This window comes from Dunckerocampus dactyliophorus, chromosome 10 (assembly GCF_027744805.1).
Source record: "Dunckerocampus dactyliophorus isolate RoL2022-P2 chromosome 10, RoL_Ddac_1.1, whole genome shotgun sequence".
Lineage (NCBI taxonomy): Eukaryota > Metazoa > Chordata > Actinopteri > Syngnathiformes > Syngnathidae > Dunckerocampus > Dunckerocampus dactyliophorus.
In genome coordinates this window covers 13,452,429-13,472,723 of record NC_072828.1, presented here as the reverse complement: position 1 = coordinate 13,472,723, position 20,295 = coordinate 13,452,429, and the positions used below count along the sequence as shown (strand labels likewise).

Below are 20,295 nucleotides of genomic sequence, written 5' to 3'. Positions count from 1 at the left end.
CTACTACTACTACTACTACTAATTCCAATTGCGTTATTAATATAAGATATTTTTTATGACACCCTTATTTTGCTCACACAATCAGACAAAACAGCGCTCTTATTTTGAAGGCCGGAAGTGTGTTGTGTGTGTTGAGAATGTCTCTTGACGGTTAAGACGAGCTGGGAGCAAGAATAACGGTGCCTCTCGTTTTTATTTCACTCGACGTCGGCGGGCATACTGTACTTCCCCACGCACACCTTCCTTCTCCGCACGATGGCAGCATTTCATTCTCATGATGACAATTTCTGAGAGATTCCGCATTTAACAGTAGATTGCGTTTTTATTGGCCAATTGCGTGATTCCGTCTGCGATTCCATCAACGTGGAATCCACAGGGCTCTAATTTTGTTGCTCACCCTGCAGTGTGTACCTACGTACATACGTTACGATATGTGTCACATGTGTTAGCCTGTTGTGTTATTTTCGTTCGCACCATCATCACCCCTCTTCCTTTATATTAGTGATGGCAAACTTGATTCCTGTTCCTGATTCAGTAACCTCAGTGAAGCGAATTGGGTTCTCGAAACCCACGTCTTCGTCGAGCACCGATAGCAGGGGTGAGTAAGCGAACAAGTGAGTCCTGATTTAGTGAAAAACTTGTTTTGAATGACTTGTTGAAGACTTGCACAGCTCGCCCGGGAGCACAACTGCCTTTCATTTGTAATTAGTTTCCTATTGAGCTCAGCTGGGCTCTTTAGCTGTTGGTTCATTGCTTATGTGTTGTTTTTCGGCCGAAAATGTCTTGCACTCCTGTACTTGTGTGCAACCCATTTGCATCCCTGTTAGCACGTTTCCTGATACAGTAGCAGGGTTTACTCTCCTTTTGTGTGCATTTCTGTCACCACTGGCCACGGTGAGTTTTGTTTTTAGCCTTAGCCTTCCCTCCTCGCTTCTTCGTTAGCTTGCTCCATCTCCTCCAGTGTAACCATGTCTGGTGACACGGTCACAAAAATGAGACACTCCAGTTCTTCTTTGTCTAAACCAGAAGAACCACAGATGAATTGTGGTGTGACAACAGGCGATCCAACTAATGCTATTGGTTCTTGCTAATCAACAACACAAGATGGCATCATTTCCTGTCAACAAGTAGCTGCAAATGTGTGTCTGGATGCAAAATACTAAAAATTCTTCTGAAAAACCCAATACAAACAAAAGTGCGTTGTCGAAAACAAAGCCTATTTGTGGAGATACTTTTCCCCACACGTCTTTTGGGTTAAATACAGCCTGTATAATTACCATGGACCTCTAGTGTGTCCCATAGGAAATAATATAAATAGAAATGGTCAGTTCCAGGGTCAAACTGTTACCACAGGTCATGTTTTAAGTTGCATTTTAACTGATTAATCACTGTCACAATACGTCAAAACCACATAGCCCTTGTTTTAAGAAACATTTTTTGCTTATTAGTCAAAAGCGAAGTCTAGTGTAAATTGTGGCTACGCTGGAGTGTTCCTACTTTTAATGAGTCTTACTCTGTATATAATATCATTTATCATGTTGAGGCTGCTGTGTCTCAAAAAGGCAAAGAAAAGCAAAACACACACGGACACACACACACACCTGAAGTTCATGCTTTGATGTTGGCTGCACTGGGGGGTGTTTTGGGTCACACCACTGTAGAAGACAGTCCTGTTTTTACCACAAAAAAGAATATAATTAGAAATAGTTCAAGGGTCAAACTGTGTAAGTGTAAACAACAACATAAAACGTTTAAATGAAATACATCGACTCACCAGAGTCTACTTTCCTCCTCAGTCAGCAGTTGTGTGCGTAACATAGTTTGTTGAACAGTTTTGCTCTGATCAACCAAGCAGGACTGAGGTCCTTTCTTCTTTGCTCTGATCAGCCAATCAGAACTGTGGGCCTGCAAGCTGGCCCTGCGAGGTAAATCTGAAGTCTGATTGGTTGGAAAAAAAACCCAACAACAAAAAACAGCGGAATGTTATTATTCTTTTGTTGAGGCTGTTGTCTCAAAAAGCCAAAGAAAAAGCAAAACAGACACACACCTAAAGTTAATGCTTTGATGCTCAGGGGTGTTTTGGGTCACAAGAAATAATTTCATTAGAAATAGTCAGTTCCAGGGTCAAAGTGTCCCATGTTTGAAGTGTAAAAAGACGTTTACCACTGCTATTTGTAATGTTTAAAATGCAAAAACAGCATAACACCCAGTTTAATAACCAAGATCTACACCGCTTGTCGTCTTTTAGCGTTCTTGTCACGCAAGCTTAAAAAGAAGTTAACCACCAGACCAAAAAAGAACAAAAGTCTTACCGCGTGATGTCTGCAGATATTTAGTATTTGACGTGACGCCAGTGGTCAACTTCTTTTTATACTTGGATGATAAAGAACGAGCATTGACACTATCTGTGAAGTAGTTTGCTCTGTGCTTCTTTACACTTTTAGCTGCTTTGTAGTCCAGATGTGATTGTGTCATCAATCCTCTCCAAAAAGCAGCAGAATTTGAAGCGCTGATGAGCACAGGGATTTAAAGACACGAAAAGTGAAATGAAGTACAGCGCATCGTAAACACAACTCATCAGCTGCTTGTGTTATTACTGAATTATTAGTGTGAGCTACGGCAGCAACACCATCAATCTGGGATTAGAGTGTACTGAAGTAGCAAACTGAGCAAGTAAAACTTGGACGCATAAATTACACATTTTGTGGGGGCATTTTTTTGTGTGGCAGTTTTTGTGTTTGTAGAACAGTTTAGGGAATGTTCTTGAAGATAATGATGAAACGTGAAGACCAGGGAGTGTAGTTGATTGCTAGTGTTAGCTGCTAGCGTTAGCGCCTTCATAGCAGCTGACTGGCTAGCTGCTACACGTGTTGTCACATGTTATTGTATTCATGGCAGGTGTAGTCGATTGCTAACGTTAGCAGCTGACTGGCTAGCTGCCTCACATGTCCTCACATGTAGTCCTGGCAGTGTAGCTAGCTTTTATACACTATACGTGTCGTCACTTATCAAAGTCCAGAAAATGTAGTTGACTGCGACTGTGGGCTGCTAGCGCTAGCCGCTTACTAGCTGCCTGTCATTTGGCAAGCTGCTATGTGCTGTGTCTCATTCTGTCAAAGTCCATGGTTTAATTTATGGTTATCCTTTGTGCATTCTGATCCATCTCATCAATTGTATTTTTCATTTGCCCAATAATGTTTTTCCTTTGCTCCTTTATCTTCCTCAACAGTGGTGCAAGGCGGCGTTATCATCCAGTAGCACCTTGATAACATCCTGTAGTACCTTTATCGATGCCTAGTGCTCTATTTTCCTCCATAGGGTTTTTAACCTCCTTAAGAGCAGCGCGTAAGGCAGTATTATCATCTCGTAGCACCTTGATATCATCCCGTAGTGCCTTGGTATCATTATGCAGTGCTCTATTTCCTTCTTGAGGTCTATGACCTCATCATGGATCTCAGAGAGGCTCTTCTTGAGGCTGTTATTCTGTGATTGTACATTTCCAATCTTTGTTTGCAGGCCTTTTAGCTCTTGCCTCATTTGCGCTATAGAGTCTTGCACTTTCATTGCCTCGATGAACTTGTACTTTCATAGCCCCGACTGGCTAGTTGCTACACGCTTCGTCACTAGTTATCATAGTCTCAGCAGCACAGTGAGTGGTTAACATTAGGTGCTAGTGCTAGCTACTCGCTATATGGCCACCAACTGTTCGGACAGTTCTGTCATTTGTTTGCTAGCTGCTTGGTAGGTTGTCGCCAACTGGTTATAGCTGCCCTAATCGTCACTATTATTATCAAAGTCCAGGCAGTGTAGTCGACTGCTAGCATTAGCATCTACAGTGAAACCTTGGTTAGCGTCATTAATTCGTCCAGAAGGTCCGACTCTAACTGAAACGGATGTAAATCCAATCAATAACCACTATACTGACTGGCAGGCCATGTTGTTGTAGACCTGTTTCTTATTTTTAATGTTTTGCATCGCATTCGTGTTTGACTTCTTTTAAGCTTTTTACACATTTCAGTTAAGAATGCTACCTTACGTACTTTGAAGAACATTGCCTGTACAGTTAATAATAGCTTTATGATGGTGGCAGTTTGACCCTGCAACAGATTATTTACTATTCCATTATTTCCTATGGGAAAGTAGTTTGGAAAGTGCGGGCTGACTCCATATTTTTTTCCCATTTTCACTTCCGGTAGGAATGCAAGTGTCAGATGACCCAATATTTGTGTCCATACAGCATAGGCACAAGAAAATAATAGGCACAAGAAGAGGAAGCATTTGTCCTCAGGATGTCACAACGGTCAGTAAGGTCACAGTAAGACGCTGTCAAAAATCATCCAATCACAGTGTAAGAAAAACATCAATATTTCAGAACCTGTCGCCTCGTATCTTTCTACTGTCGTAGAGCATCTGACCCCACGCTGGTGTGAAACAGGCTGCCCATACTGAACATTAAAACATTGTTTTTCATTTCCAATGCTTTTTGCCCGTAATATTTGTCAGTTCCTCTTATGTTTGAAAGATACTATGTTTTTTGGGGGGGGGGTCTTGCATGGGGTCCCCCACAAATCACTTGAGCAATAACCTTTAAAGCCAAAAGGCGCAGTAGTCATAAAACGTCTGGATTTTATTTCCTCGCAGGGCAATTTTACTGGAAGATTAAAGATCCTCACTTTGCAGCAAGTTTCATCTTAAAGGTAACGACTTTCATTATTTTAACGAGCTTTTTTCACTTCTTTACAACATTCACGCGGGAAGTTTGTGTCCCCAGATGGAACGACTCAACCAAAATATAATCTTGCACACTTTTAGAGGTTGCCTGTATAGTTTCAACGTGGGACATTAGGAATAGTGTCTATCCAATTTATCTAGTTTATATTTTATACTGAGTACTGATTCAATTGGGAAATGAGTTTGAATATGTGAGTTTCCCATGTAATGCTATTTTTTATCGTCATTTCTTTAGTATGTATCTCTTTTACTTGACTTGTGAATTCTGCCTAGTAACGAGTAGCCCTGCAAATACGTGACCTAATGAGGAAAAATAATTTGACCGATTCTGTCGGCCTCTTAATAGCTATATTGCTAAAAATAACAATGTATATGTGCAGACATACAAAACTAATTCAAGCATTTGCAATTGTGACTCAACTCTGCGTTAGGGGCAGAGAGCACAGTGCCCCAGCAGATCCAGCAGATGGTCCTGCTTTTTGTATTTTACTGACTTGTATTTTACATTTAATACAGAGTGGTGATTCAATTGAGAGATAAAATACAGTCATGGAAAACATGATTAGACCACCCTTGTTTCTTCAGTTTCTTGTCCATTTTAATGCCTGATACAACTAAAGGTACCTTTGTTTGGACAAATATAACAATGACAACAAAAATCGCTCAAAAGAGTTACATTGTTTGGCTGTGCAATGCTATAGCTATCATGTAAGAACTCAAGTGATTTTGGTTATCATCAAGAAAACCATAGAAGTTTCTAGATATCAGCTCTTAAATTCAACTCTTATGAGCTATATTTGTTATCATCTTTATATTTGTCCAAACAAATGTACCTTTAGTTGTAGCAGGCAATCAAAATGGATCCATAAAATGCAGAAACAAGGGTGGTCTAATAATTTTTTCCATGACTGAATGTATACATGTATAAATAAACTTGCCACATATATTTTTAAGGTAAGTACGTCTGTCTTCCAACCTTAGCACTATCAACTATGGCTGGCAATGAGTGACCCATGTAAAAATGTGACGTGATGAGGAAAAACAAAGTGATTGCGTTGATATTTAATACATAAATATATAAATAATATTAAAAATGTATATCAATAGTAATAGCAACGTTGCAGTATATATGAATTATGCATAGCGACAAGTGACCGACGCATATAATATGGAATGCAATAAGGAAATATAATCTCAGGGATTCTGTTCATATCAAGCTGGATAAATATAAATAGCTATACAGGATGTGTATATTATGTTTTTACAAATTTGTTATTCCATCCATCTGTTTTCTATGCCGCTTATCCTCATTCCGGTCGTGGGGGCATGCTGGAGCCTATCCCAGCTGACTTCGGGCGACAAGCGGGGTACACCCTGGACTGGTCGTCAGCCAATCGCAGGGCACATATAGACAAACAATCATTCACACTCACATTCATACCTATGGAGAATTTAGAGTCTCCAATTAACCTAACATGCATGTTTTTGGAATGTGGGAGGAAACCGGAGTACCCGGCGAAAACCCATGCACGCACGGGGAGAACATGCAAACTCCACACAGAAATGCCCAACGGAGATTCAAACCCAGGTCTTCCTGATGTCCTGACTGTGACTGTGTGGCCAACATGCTCAAATTTGTTATTGTTTATATTATTTTAAAAATTTGGATGGAATGACCCGAGTGCCAATGCGCTGCACCATTGTCCTCGCAGATTGCCATCCCTCAAGCTTGGATACCGCCACCAAAATATAATTTCATATATGTGGAATTACAGAAAACTATTTAATGGGAGAGCGACGGTAAAGAAAGTGATAATACGAGAGTTTCCCAGGGAAAACAGGAGGCTACTGGTATGTTTTGGGTGGAAATGACACACGAAAGTGATCAAAGACTGTGTCATTAATAAAAAATATTTGCCTTTTTTGAAATTATATAATGCAGTCTTATGTAAACTCTAGAACATTCTAATCAACTGCTATAATCTTTGAATGTTGGATAATTTTGGGCATGAAAGTGTTAAAAATAGTGTTAAAAATAGTGAAAATAGCAAATAGATTTAATGTCTTACTGTCCTTGCCACTTCCATTGTCATTTCCAGCTAAAAATGCACTTTCATGACTTTATTTGTAACTGTATGTAATGTGACAGAGGTGACCATTCAGAAGTAGTTGCAACAGCGACCTCTGCTGCTTCGTACGGTTACTGACACGTGACTCTAGATAGATAGACAAACTACCACCTGTGTAGGGGCGTATACTTTTCTCTGGTGTACCTCCTGCTGATTTTTACAATTTTTTTCTCAGGTTCTTGCAACACTCAACACCCTCCATGGTAGTTGCCTTTAACCTCAACACGTTTGTCTTGCCTGTTCTTTACACATTTTACGATGGCTGGCAAACTATAAAGAACGATCACACTACTGTGTAACCACAGCTGTGGTGTGTCGCTTTAGACTTTTTATGTTGCAAAGCACAGCTGGAGAATGATGTCAAGCTCCAACATTTGGGTAATTTGTATTTATAGCACAGGATTTTAAAGGTTTTATGTGAAATATTACAAGTGGTCATTCTGAGCCACCACTTGTCTTGATCCATTTGAATTTTAAATTTAGTGTATTTGTTGTTTTTGCTCTTGAGTCATTTAGATTGCACAAAGTACATGTTTGACATATAAACAGTGGCATTTTTTAGGATGGCAAAAGGGTGCTTCTTTAAGACGACAAAAAGCGACATAAGAAAGGTTATTTATAATTCTAAATATATTTATTGTGCATTTTTTTAAACTCATTTTATGTCTCCCTCAAGATTGTCTGTCCTACAGCGTCCATTACAATTACAGTAGACGCCCCTACAACGTAAATAATCCGTTCCGAGAACCTTTATGTCAAAGGGATTTTATGTTATACGAAGCGTAAAATACATGTAAATAGCCTAATCCGTTCCAAGATCTTCCCAAACTCACCCCTTTGGCCCTTCAAAATATTCAAAGTCCACCAAATAGGGTGGGAAAATATAAGAAAACGTTAGCATAAACATAGTACAGTAACATTCCAACCTAAAATAAGGCAATAAAGAAGATTACTGTAAATGAATAAAACTGAAAAACAAAAACAATCCTACCGTTCACGAGATGTCTTGATCAGGAGCGCAAGTGGAGGCAGGAAGGAGGAGGAGGACTAGCCTGAGTCGAAACGGGACTCAAAGAGTCTAAGAGTCAGCTGGTCTCACAGACAAACGCACACGCACTACACGATAATGCTGTGTGCAAAATTTTAATTTGTAACTTAACTTAATTGTTTAAGTTAGTTTCAGGGGGACTACGAAGAGGAAGGAGTTTGAAGGGACAAGCCTGTCTCTCACACAAACTCACGTACGTGCTGTATAACTCAGCCAATGAGATGAGAGCGTAGGCGGTGCCCCGATAATCAGCCAATGAGATGAGCGTAGGCGGTGCCCCGAAAATCAGCCAATGAGAGCGTGAAGCGTCAGAAGGCGTCACCAAGTGTTAGTCTGAACTTGCACCGACTTGAGGCATTACGTTATATGGAATTTCTTCTGTAATACGATGCAAAAGCTTTACATAAATTCTTTACGTTCAGTGGAATTTATGTAAAAGGAGGTTTATGTTATGCGAGGTACTACTGTACATGCAAAAGCATCATGGAGAGTTATGCAAATTAGATGGTGATGTCATTACATCACAACCCAACACACAACCCACACGGCCACAAATAGATTGCAGGCCTGTGGGTGGGAAACACTAATATTGTATATTTAATGCAACATAGGGGTTGAGAAATGAATGTACAGTGGAACTTCTAAGGTTGAACACCTAAAGGGTTCTTATTTCAAAGCATTTTCCCCATTAGAAACAATGGAAATAGAAACTTATCCATCATAAAACGTTTAACTGTATGAGCAATGTTTTTAACATTAAGATTTTAACATTCTTAACTAAAACAAACTTGAACTGTTAAATAAATCAGTAATTATGCCCCCACAAATTCTCCCTGGCAACAAGTTTGCATTGCAAACATGTGAGGTAACTAAGAAAATTGAGGGTTTTTTTTTAGACTATTTGAAACACAAATATCTTGCAAAGTGCAGTTCTTACGCACACGAAAAGTGGGCCACATGTTCCCCTGGTCTTCATTAGAATTTAGGTGCTTGCATTATGAATGTACTTCATAACCGTCTGCTTATGTTTACTTAATAGTTGTGCTTTTCTATGATTAAAAATATAGCTGAACCACAGTGGTGTTTTCATTTCCTTTTCATGCATTCATACAACCTTCTCTCTGTTCAATCATCAGGAAAATGGTTTTAGAAACTGTTTGGAAAAGGTCAGACAGCCAAAATAGAGTAAAAGTGAGTCTCAACTATTAAACATGTCAGCGTTCCACTTCCATGTCCTGTAGGTTACAGTTTCATCTGCTGGATCTGGGTGGTCACTGCATCCCTTGGTCCCAATGCAATTGGACTGTAACAGCAAAAGTGTGAATCAATTCTAGTATCACCCCCATGTCTGTTTTCACAGCAGCACCAACAAGAACGTGAATAAACTACATTCGGAAATAGCCAAGTACGGTGTTACAGTTAAAACAGTGTACTTGTAGAGCAAAAAATGTCTTCAAAGGCGTCATCTCCTCAACGCCACAAATTGGGACATTGAAAGGTGGAAGAAAGTTTTATTCTCTGATGATTAAAAAAAAAAACAGCGTCATGCCAGCGTTACTGGCATGACAAGGAGATCCCACCTGAGATGTTTCCCACAAGGCACCATCATGATCTGGGGTGCTTTTCCCTTCAATGGAACAATGGAGCATCAGGTTGTGCAGGGGCGTCAAACAGCAGCTGGCCATGTGGAGATGTTGCATGGGGCATCTCTCATGACTGAAGACCCTCGTCTGTGTGGTAATGATCTTGTCCTGTCAACAGGACAACGCTGCAGTTCACAATTCCCACCTGACAAAGGACTTCTTCCAGAGGAATAACCTCACTCTTTTGGAACATCCTGCGTGTTCCCCTGATCTAAATCCAATTGAGAACATTTAGGGATGGATGGCAAGGAAAGTTTACCAAACTGGACAACAGTTCAAAACAGTGGATGCCCTCCATGAAGCCATCTTCGCCATGCACCTGGAACAACATTCCCACTAGCCTCCTGGAAACACTGGCATCAAGTATGCCCAAAGCCATTTTTGAGGTATTTAATAAGAACGGTGTGGTTTCTGGCACAGTTAGGTTAATTGACGACTCTAAATTGTCCATAGGTATGAATGTGAGCGTGACTGATTGTTTGTCTATATGTGCCCTGCGGTTGGCTGGCGACCATTCCCAGCCTATTTCAGTTTAATGGTTGTTTGAAATAAATTGCTTACTCAACTTTTTGATTGTCTCACTCCCATTTGTTCTTTTTTCATTTTGAACTTGTACTGTATACCTCCTTCAGATCCAACAGTGCAAACATGGATATTCTTGCAATTTTTCAACTGGTCTTAAAATGTTAATCAGGAGTGTATACAGTACAAGTCAAAGGTTTGGAGACAAAAGAGATTTCAAACGTTTTCAAACTTCTGACTGGTATACTGTGTAAACAATATTAGAGAAGGGAACTATCAACAAAATAAGATAAATATTCCTTTATTCTTTCTTATTCCTTACTATTGTTTGATCAAAAATAAAGTAAATAGTGTAAAATAAACATCAAAAAATACTATTGACTCTCAAATCCTTTTTTTTTTTTTTGCCTCCAGAGTCCTGCTTTGGCCAAGAACTTATTCCGCGAGTTTGTAAAAATCTAGCAATATCAACAATGTAACACTATATGAACAAGGCAAAACAGAGCTATTTGTGAAAATAAACGTAGAAGAGAAATGAAAAATGGCCAGCTTTTCACATTAATATCGGCCCGATACTGATACGACTCTTGCTGTGGATAGGATCAATATTTGGATCTCCCCCAAAAGGGAGCCAGAAGAAATCTTGTCTAGGTTCCTCCCACCTCCTCCGCCTAACAACCCCAGCTGGCTGGGCTCGGGGAGGGCTGCTGTTGGAGCTCATTTGAATGAGCCGACGCGGCGGCATGTTCACTCTGGATGGACGGGAGAGACACAGCAGCACGAGAAGGGACGGAGCAATTATAACAGTCGTTACAGAACCGGACCGGTAAGCAAGGGGATACCAACTGGCACTTCTTACCAGATCTCCTTTTAATCTTCGCCGACACTTTACTGGGGTGTCCACCAACGGCCATGTGTCGCTACGTGACATAATAAGACGCTTCTTTGTGGGTTGTTTCGCACCGGGGACAGGGACAGGTGGTGCCGCCTGTGCTGAGGCAGGGACAGAGGACAGAGGAGGAGGCTCGGACACATAACCCCCAGTTGTCTTTGGGGGCGGGGGATGCATGGACAGGTGCGACAGGCGTTTGGATCCGAACTCCGAACTCCCTTGGTAATCTCACGGATTTTCCTGAACACAGTGGCGAACATCATCACAACAACTCTCACAAGCTTCGCTTTCACTCCAGATTCGTAAAGGTAAGTGAGATGAAGTATTCGGCGTGGTTCTGTGCTGCAGATTCTGGTGTGTTTAGTTGTTTTGGACTCCTTTTAAGGCTGTCCAATATTACTAACTGTGCGGTGCACTACAGTATTTCACAATTTCTTACTGCGTAGCTTGCAGCCCCGCACTAAACAAGTCTAGATCCTCTCAATGGACTCTCCTAGTGTGATTTATTTAATATGTGTCATGGTAACACACTTCAGTGGCTTCTTAATTGGGACACTCGGGATTTCACCTGCAGTGCCTGCCCTTTCCCCTTTATATTACATGAAATCTGCTCAATTAAACATCTCTAACTCGCATAATTGAGCCGATTGAGTTTGAATTCTCTGAATTGTTGCCTCCTTCTGGCTTATCTCGTGTGTTGTGGATGTTGTTGACAATGCCTTCTGGCCCCCTGGTGAGTTGCTTGTTTCCATCTTGCACTGCTGCAATCGCTGGCCACAAAATTAAGTCCAACGTAAGAGCTGTACCCAAATATTCACCTTTACAAAGATACAAATGCTCAGTTTTGATTGATATTTTCATGCATTGGACATACATGCCCTTTATCAATCGTAAAATGAATGGAGATGAAGGTCAATAATGCAGGCGTTTAATGTGTTCATCTATATGTTAAAGGAGTGGTTCTTAAGTCTTCTTCGAGTGTCACTTTAGAAATATTGGGCCTTGCAAGTACCGGATCTTATTGCTACCTGCCGCTGCCAAGCATGAGGCTTGTACTCAAAGGAAATCGTCTTTGGTTATTAAATTTGTATTTGCGCAATGATTTCATATATATAATTCTAATATAATTGTATTTTTATTAAACAAAAGGGGGAAGCTGTACTGAAGGGACTCGGAACACTAGTCTGTGTAAGCGGGATTAAAGTACAGTAGGATAATTTCCCATATGGGTTGCCACAAATACATTTTGACCACCACAGATAGATTTGGCGCTACACCAACTCATTATAAAGGAATTGCCTGAACATAGCTTGTCGTTGCAATTCCGCACAGTAGCTGGCATTGTAACTGTACTTCTTAACACACTTCATACGCACCTGGTCTGCCAGAGAATAAGAAGACGTAGCATGAGGGATCAGTGTTGCCAATTTATTTACTGCGTATTCAGACCCTCTGGATCAGGGGTCAATAGCGCAGGGAGCCAAAACTGAAATCCTACTTTAGGTTGTGGGCTGAACTGGACAGTACCACGCCCCCAGTTTTTTATCTTTCGTATTATTCATACCAAAAAATTTTAAAGCTTCACTCGTGTGGATGGACTTTTTTTTTTTTTTTTTTTTTACATCAGAGTGGGGGAAATGCGAATTTTTTTGTGTCTGTTCATTCCTGCTTGAGAATTCTTTCCGATGTCGGCGGATATAGGACTGGTTGTTTTGCCGTGGTTGTTCGTTTCAATGAAGTGACTGTTAATGTCCACGCGAAAGCTACAGTATTTTATATCAACACAAAAACATCACAATGCGCAAGATGTGTAACCCGGAAGAGTTTGTTTCCTGTGGGGAACACTGTGTATCAAACACGCAACATAAAAGTGTAGTGCATTGATCGATATACTAAAGCAGTGGTTGCAAACTTTGAACATCTCAAGAATATGTAGCCTTGCAAGTACCACCGTTTTTACCACCTCCCGCATGCCAGTTTAGCATCAAACATGGCTTGTACTGGCATGTAATTGCCTTTGAATTCGATTTCAGCAACATTTTGGTTAAGAAATGTGTATTTTTATTTCACACACATTCATACGCATGCATATATTTAAATTTTTTTCTTATTTTGAGTTTATCTATTGCGTACCACTAGATAGAGCCCGTGTACCACCAGTGGCACTCGTACTCCAGTGTGAGCGTAAATGCAATAAACCATCCATCCATTTTCCATGCCGCTTATCCTCATTAGGGTCGCGCGGGTATGCTGGAACCTATCCCAGCTGACTTCGGGCGAGAGGCGGGGTACACCCTGGACTGATCGCCAGTCAATCACAGTTAATAACATGCATGTTTTTGAAATATGGAAGGAAAACGCCACACAGAGATGCCCAAGCGGAGATTCGAACCCAGATCTTCCCAATCTTCTGACTGTGTGGCCAACATGCTAAACACTCGGCCACCGTCCTGCCTAAAGTAAACTAAATATGTAAAATGTTAAAATAGTGCTCCAGTAATGCAGTAAACATGCAAGGAATGGTTCGTCAGTACACAAGAAATCTGTACAAGTGGATAATATGTCATCCCCCTTAACATGCCATTAACAGTTTATTGTGGTGACCAAAATATTAGCACTTTTATGATGCAGTGCAGTGATCCACATACTGAAACCACAAAAAAACAAGTAACTGAGCTTTGCTGCAGAATAAAAAAAAAAAAGTACCTAATGTTGTAGGCTGTGAGTGTACATACAGTATGTTACATTATTACATGACTTTATTTAGCTTTTTCTGTGACCAGAAACTAGCTCCTTCTCATCTATTCTAAGTTCTTCCATTGGTGTTTTTTTTTTTTTTTTCATGGTTGTTGTGCCTCTCCGTTTCAAATTCAAATGGCCTTTCAGCCTTGGCTTTTTTGTTTGTGCATCCCTGAGGTTTGTGGACTGGAAAAAAAGGCAGACAAGAGGAGGAAAAAAGTGGAGTCCCCAAAGGGTCGGGGTCGGTGGTTGAGTGTGAGAGAATGACGCCGCCTGAACCGAGCATTCTGTCGCTCGGACTGCGTCAATCAGCCCTGAACAAGATTCTTTTTTTCACCCCTCATCACGCGCACGCACACGCACACACACCCACACACACTCATGCATATAGGAGCATATTTTCAGAGCAGGAGTGGTACACTATTTCCTCAGCAGTAATTACAAGCGACGTGCTATCAGAGGGGATGAATTAATAGACAACAGAGGCAAATACCTGGCGGATAGCATCTCTGATCTATTTCACTGTGGCAGGGTTTTAATTTGTTTAAAACCAAGAAGGCACAATGCAGTGCATGAAGAGGAAATTCTGATATGATATTTTAACCCCTGTTTTTAAGCAAGCGCACCTTTTTAAATGTCCCCGGAGAGAGCAAAATCATAGAATTGTAGCCCTTTGTTATCATTAAAGGTTCTCTGTTATGTAAAATTGACTTTTTAACGATATTTTAAGACTAATATGTATCCCTAGAGCCTGTTTATGCACACCAGACATGAGTCAAATCTATCATATCCTTCACTTGTTTGCTTCTCTACTGAGACAAAAGGTTGCTTTTGAAGTCCTGGGTTTTCATGGAGTCATTAAGGAAAAACCTCCTTCCTCATGGACATGATACCATGTCTGACCCGCTCTTAGCTAGATGACCCCGTCCCATGTATACACCCACCACTTCACCGAGGAAAGCTTTGTTAAAAAGGGGAAAAAAAAAACCCTACAATGAATAGGCTAACCTAGCAAGATGTTGCTGCTAAAATGTGACTGTAATGTTAGCACTGGAGCTCACATACAGTAGCTATGCTCGTGTTTGTGTCCTCTAATCCCACTCCTCAATGCTACATTGTTGTATGTCATATAGGGCATCTATCACGTTGGACGCAAAAAGCCTGAATTATACAAAGGTGGCTGGCTCCGCCCCGTCCAGACCTTCCCACGGAGCAAGCGCTTCCAAAAAATTCTAACTGCGCGCCAACGGCGACGCGGACCGCTGAACTGCGATTGGTCGGCTTTTCTGTGTACGTCACTTTTGGTTCTTTTCATTTCTCTCAGTAACGGGGCATGTTGAGGAACGTCTGAGCAAAGTACACCGATATAATATGTCCTCTCATTGATCCAAATATTCTCTACTTGAAAATTCACCATTGTTTGCTACGACACCAGAAGCTAAGTAACTCGTGTTTTGGTGGAGAATCGCATGTCAAGCTCTCGCCGTGGGTCAGAGAGCTATGAATGGATCATGATGTTACGAGAAGGGCTGGCGTAGTGACTTAGCATAATTCAGCCTGTACAGTGTATATGTAAATACTGGCAGTGGGCGTGGACAAACGCAGCTCATTAGCATTAAAGTCACAGACACAGAAAACGGCGTGTTCCCAGTAGGGCTTGGTTAAAGCACTTTCAAACTGTTTAAATTCCAGAATCAAACTTTTTTTTTGGACAACACACTTCCATGCACTATTGTAGGACCTATGACACTTATTAGAATTGTTGTAAAATAAAATAATATAGGACCTTTTTGAAGGGTTCAATTTTGTCTCACAGGCACTGATGGGAAAGTGTGTGTGTTAGGAGGATTATTGTTTTCGTTCCATGAAGTGTATAAATAATCAGTCAGTAGGATGCTGTGATTCTGCCAAAAGAAATGACTCAGGGGTGGGCAAGATTACACTGTGGAGAGCAATTAAAGGCACAGTGTACTGGATGTTAGAACTGATAAGCACAAATAAGGAGAGAACAGAATAGACCAGGATGCTCCAGGCGTACTTTTCCAGTGCTGATGCCAGTTTTTGGTGGCAATTACCTTGTGCTTCTTCTTCACATCTTAACAAACCGCTCAGTGGAGCTTGGCTAATCCGGGCCAAGCAGTGCCCAGTGGTTTAATGTAACTGCCCTCCTCGCCTCTTGACAGATCACACTTTTCCTTTAGTGTGAAGTATGCATCGGTCAATTAAACGTAGCTGGACAGCTGAAGAAAATCTGCTATAGGACATCCAATTTGTCCGGATTTCAACATTTTTCCCTACTTTTTTCCCTTCCCCACATTAACTAACTGTGCAGGCGTCGCTTTTAGTAACATTCTCATATTCTTAACTGTCATACAAGTGTAAAAAGAAGGCAACCACAGTTGACAACATAAAAACACTTCGTTGATAAGCGATGAAACGCATAGTGATACAGGAGCTTTTTAAAATTGCAAATGCATAAAAACAGTTGTTTTGGTCACTCATTTACACTATAACTGCATTTTGTGAGTAAAAATGCAAACGTCTTTAAACGGAATCTGGGGCATTAATTGGAAGGAGGCAATAATTTAACTAATAACGATTTGGAGTGCATGAGCAAGTGGAAAGGAAAACATAGTTCTCTTTAGCCACATGGTCGTTTTTAACAAGCATAATGCTTTCACACATGCACAGCAGCAATAGAACCAATGTTGTAATTGCGGTAAGGTACAAAATGCTCAGCCACACTTAATACCATAGACCTACACTTAGACCTGCAGTCTACACACACACACACTCACACACACACACACACACACACACGGCGAATTCTTTGGTGCTCCCTGTACTGAGGTCTTTTCCACTCAAAGTTTTGTTTGACATTAAAGGGCGTATTCTTCCTGAAAACTTTGCTCATTTCCAAATTGTAGGACCTTCATGGAGTTCCACTGCGCCGTCAGCAAGAGGTCGTCAATGTCTGTCCGGGAGAGACACGTGTCCTGTTTGGACAGCGTGTGCATATGTGGATCACAAGTGGGACCCAGGAGTCTTTTTGAATGGACGCTTATAATTTTATGGACACAGGCAGTGACCCTGCAGCCTTTAGCCACGGACCAAATGTTGCAACTGATGTGCCGTAAAGACAGGTGTCCAGATGCACTGCGCCAGTTAGTGAAACAAAGATCCTTTACAAACCTCATGGCAGCAGATTCGTGTTCTTGTAAATGTTGTGAAGAGCTTCCCTTGAGTGCCTTTATTGATTGAATTCTGCCCGCACCAGCTCCTTTTAGTCCACTTTACAGCTCGTCTTTGGCTTCCCTAAACATATTAGCGCTAGTCCCATCCAAAATACACATTTCTTTTATCCACAGTATATAAAGTCATGCAGAGAGTTTTGGTTGTCTTTTCATTTTAAAATGCCGTTAAAAATTCCAGTGTTGCTAGCATGTTGGCCGCAGAGTCAGGAGATGGGAAGACCTGGGTTTGAATCTCTGTTGGGCATTTCTGTGTGGAGTTTGCATGTTCTCCCCGTGCGTGCGTGGGTTTTCTCCGGGTACTCCGGTTTCCTCCCACATTCCAAAAACATGCATGTTAGGTTAATTGGTGACTCTAAATTGTCCATAGGTATGAATGTGAGTGTGAATGGTTGTTTGTCTATATGTGCCCTGCCATTGGCTTTCGATCAGTCCAGGGTGTAGCTGGGATAGGCTCCAGCATACCCGCGACCCTAGTGAGGATAAGCGTCATAGATAGAAGATGGATGGATGTATCCATTTCTATTGTGGATCATCCCTAGGCTTCAATGTCAGCATTTCCTGCAATAGAGGTTACCCAGAAACATTGTAAGGACAGTATTGGGATACTTGGCTTGAAGTCAAGACATTTGTTTGCGTTTCTTCTAGTTCCTCCAAAAGGTGCTTGATGGTGTTCTTCCATACCAGCGAGCATGCTGGAAAGGACTTTGGCAACATAATAATCTTCTCCAAGCTCTTTCCACAAAGTTGGAACCATAGAATTGTCCAAAATGTCCATTTAGTGAATGGATTAATACTTACATATTGACGATTTGAGATTGACAAGGCTGAGCTGCAGAATCTCTATGGTTATGTTAAACCTGCCACCACAGCTTCCTTCTTTCCCATTGCTTCCTCGTCTACCTTCACACTGTCCGTCATTACCTCTCTTTTCCTGTTTCCCACCTCTTCTCACCTCCCCCCTTCCTCTCGCCCCTAGGCCTTGATGTCAAGGCCTCCCATGCAGTGTGGTCCCTGTCTGCTGGCTGTCAGGGTGGGTGGGTAGAAGGGGGACACTTGCCCACTGGGACTCTGAATGGGGCAAATTGACCATAACAATGTTCCCACTTAGCATGTGGAGCTGGGAGTAGTGAGAGGAGGTGAAAAGGAGGGACATGATGATTGAGGGGTAGGACAGCCGCATAGAAGGGGGGGAGCCTTTTTGGAATGGAATGTGTCAAAGTCATAAGAATGGCATTATTATCTTTGTAAAGGCAGGATGTTTTTTTTTTTCCCTCTTCGATTGTGAAGACACACCTAATGTTGTGGCCCGTCAGTGCACATCGTAGCCTGCGCGCTGCGTTTTTCTCACACATGGTTTTATTTGTTGTTATTTGCCCAAGGCTGTGCTGATGGAGTTGCCATAGCAGCAGGATAAACACTTTTGCCTGTGACCCTAAAAGCCTTTTCACACACACACGCACACACACACACACACACACACACACACACACACACAAAACACACCTCATTCCCGGGGTCCAGATGCCTTACATGGCGCTCCGTTAAGGCTGGCAGCTTCATTTAAGGCAAGGTGTTGCACACCGGGTCAAAGTTTATCCAGCCCTCCAGCCAATTAAATTGCAGTAAGAGCCTCAACCCAATGGGACCATTTGTGCCACTGATGCTTTTCCGCTGTAGAGAACCAGCCTCGATTGGTGCGGCTGGTTTTCCACTTCAAAACATTACTCAACTATAAAAACCGCAGCAGTCGGAATGAGACTTGCTAACAAATGACAAACACCAAGTGGAGACACTGCAGCGTCCAAAGCGAAGGCACTCCGGGCTATTCTAAGTTTAGCATGTGTGTTTAATTATTGTCATTTGTAGCTTAAGTTAAAATGATGCGCCAATGACGACTCAAGCCAGCTGTTATTGTCTAAATAGCTGAGTCCCAAGATGATGACCATAATGGAGGCGGTAGCAACAAAGTCTACGGCTGGGGTCTGCCACCCAAGGCTCCGGCGTCGCATGCTGTCTTTTTATCCTTTTCTTGTGGCTCCAGCTAGTTTATGCTTTTGTGTAGTTCGTATGCCGTCTCTTCTGACGCCGTCACGAGCCTTTCAAAGTCCTGTGTGTCGAAGTGCTAGGGGAAGTGTTTTTCTGTTGAGTCAACTACTGTATGTGGCATTACCTTCAATTTAGTGGTCAAATGGATTTTGTGACTACAAGTGGGTTTTAATTCGGTGTAAATGGGCCAAAATGGCTCTCTTGATGCTAAAGGTTGCTGACCGCTGGTCTGGGGGCTGCATGAGTGCTGGGGGATCTGAGGTGAAACATGAATTCCAACATGTACTGGTCATTCGGAAAACTAGCATAATCCCATTCCATGGGAAACTGGGCTGCATGTAGTTTTCCAACATGATGACAAACCCAAGCACGTCTTCAAATCCTCACGTGTTGTCTGCAAGACCCCCGAAAGTTGTAGAGGGTATGATTTCCTGAGCACAATGAGCTCACGCACAGACAAAAAGCGCAGGACACAGAATTTAGTTGCACAGCTTAGTGGAAACGCAGGGCTTCATTAACAAGCTTCCATAAATACCAAAGACTGGGGCAGCACTTTCACACAGCAATACTGCGGTTATTATATTATTTTCCCCCCGTCCTCTGACATGTTATAAATAGCAACACTTATCTCATTTTGTGCATCCTTCTCTGTTTTATTTCCCACGCTATATGCTGCTATGATGGCAAGGTGACTAATAGCGCTCTGTTAACTACGTAGGGAGGCGCTGACGTTCATCCCGAATCATCCCCCCCCTTCATCCATGAGCACAGCGGGATTGTGAAAAGACCACCTCCAATCTCTCCTCATCAGACTGGTGCTGTTGTTTTATAGCTGATTCATTTCTCAGGAGGAGGTGGGGGGAACGGAGTGCTCCTACCTGGACTTTTATGGTTACAGGGAAGCTGTTAAAATGAAATGAGAAGGTTCTCATTGACAGTATTGTGCCCTCGCTGTGTGTGTGTGTGTGTGTGTATCCCATCAGGCTGTAACTTTGGGTGAATTCACGCTTGGCGAATGGCGTCCCATTTGTGGCCCACAGCTTGTTTTCATTGGTCCGTGGCATTTTGTAGAAATACAATTAAACACGACCTGCATCAGAACATTATGAAGGGCCTCACTGACAACAAAACAACAACCAAAGTAAAAGATTATGGCAAATAGTTTAAATAATGCCACACTAATACCAAAAACACTTTGTCACCTATAAGACAAAGCTCAGATGTGGCGTAAATATATGTAATTGCTGAGTATATATTGAGCTACATTAGATTTTTATCGCCTTTTCAATAA

General features: G+C 41.7%; 1 protein-coding gene across 3 annotated transcripts in view; it reads left to right on the top strand.

The window, feature by feature from the left end:
• Positions 1-10,704: 10,704 nt before the first annotated feature.
• The window catches only part of sema6bb (sema domain, transmembrane domain (TM), and cytoplasmic domain, (semaphorin) 6Bb), a 169,832-nt gene continuing 160,241 nt past the window's right edge, over positions 10,705-20,295 (top strand). For 2 of the 3 annotated variants that reach the window (XM_054790188.1, XM_054790186.1), the window contains exon 1: positions 10,707-11,273. The gene's annotated coding sequence lies outside the window, so the exon portion shown is untranslated. Of the gene's footprint in view, positions 11,274-20,295 lie in introns of all 3 variants that reach the window. The other variant, XM_054790187.1, reaches the window with a different exon arrangement.